Raw genomic sequence first — 1,423 nt, 5'->3', positions numbered from 1 at the left:
AAGGGTGAGGTTGTTGCAAAGATCATTTACTTATATTAATTATTTGCACATTCCAAGATCTCATAATTGGTTAGCTGATTCTATCGCTAATCAGGAATTAGACTGGCACATCAATCATTCATCACAATAAAACTAAGCATCAAAAAGTCAAACTGTATATATATATATATATATATATATATATATATATATATATATATATATATATATATATATATATATATATCACAAAGTGTCTAGAGTGTACATATGTGTGTCCAAAAATATACAAAATTGGGACTCAAATGGCCATAATCATGTCTGGCATATCTAATGCCCCGGCTCAGGATGAGCGTCTAAGTATGCAACTATCGCATTGGCCACACGCCGAAAAGTGAAAACCCAGTCACGTGGCATGCCAACCACATGACGCTTCATATCCTCAGGAAGGTCCTCTATGGCAGCCATCGGTACTCGGCAGCTCAGTCTCGCCAAGTGTCACTGGACGTTGTTTAGAGTCTGTTCTGTATCAGCAGCCGCCTCTTCGGCTCCTCGGCCGTGCCGTCCATGCCACAAGAACCCATCTGGTGGTACCGGCCCAATGTCTGGAACATGATCATCATATCAGTCATTTGAATCTCATCAAAAATATTTTTCAAAATTCATCATTATATTTGAAAAATCCAAAAAAATCATAAAATCAAAAAATTCTTACCAATCTCACCCCATGCTGTGTTCGGTGGTAACGCTAGATCAGGATCTCCTCGGAAATCTAGCCCAGCATAGGGGTAGTCATCCACGGCGATGATCTGTTGATCCCACCAGGTGAAGAAGTCATCGTCGAAGGCAGTCCTTGGGACCTCCCCACCCCCTAGACGTTTCATCAGATTAGCCCACCGGCCCATGCGTGGATTGCATGGGGTGCTGATGGAAACTGCTACCCTGGGGCAAAGTATGAGAACCTTCTCGAAAAAGAAAGTGCAGAGGATAGTCCCATATCCAAAGTTTTTGGTCTTTCCCCTCCTAATAGAAGTGAGCTAGCTCTTCATGTTGGCCAGAAGAGGAGTACACCAGTCGAACACAGTAGTGAGACAGTCAACTGCCACGCTCATGGTCAGCCGTGAAGCCTGATGCAGAGAGGACGATCCATTCACTCGAGCTATGGTGAACAAGATTATCCTCAGCGATAAACTCACCACATGTGTGATGGAAATCTGGCTCCCAACCTTCTTGGGATGTCCCGGGAAATATATCTGTACATAGTCCTCTATCGTGAGACTACTCTGTGTCCTGCCCTGGGAATGTACTACCTCTCCCCTTCGGGAAAGGCCCGTGATGAAATAGATATCCTCCACTTCTACCCTGAGTGGCATCTGATCGATCATAAAGGCTTCCTCCTCGACGTCCCAATAATCAATGAGCATCTCAAGCAGACGTGTGTTTG

Source organism: Pinus tabuliformis, chromosome 2_2 (genome assembly GCF_031772625.1).
Source record: "Pinus tabuliformis cultivar Carrire ecotype Pingquan chromosome 2_2, CPIR1, whole genome shotgun sequence".
Taxonomy (NCBI): Eukaryota; Viridiplantae; Streptophyta; class Pinopsida; order Pinales; family Pinaceae; genus Pinus; species Pinus tabuliformis.
The sequence above is the reverse complement of the archived record's forward strand: the minus strand, read 5'-3'. Positions refer to the sequence as shown.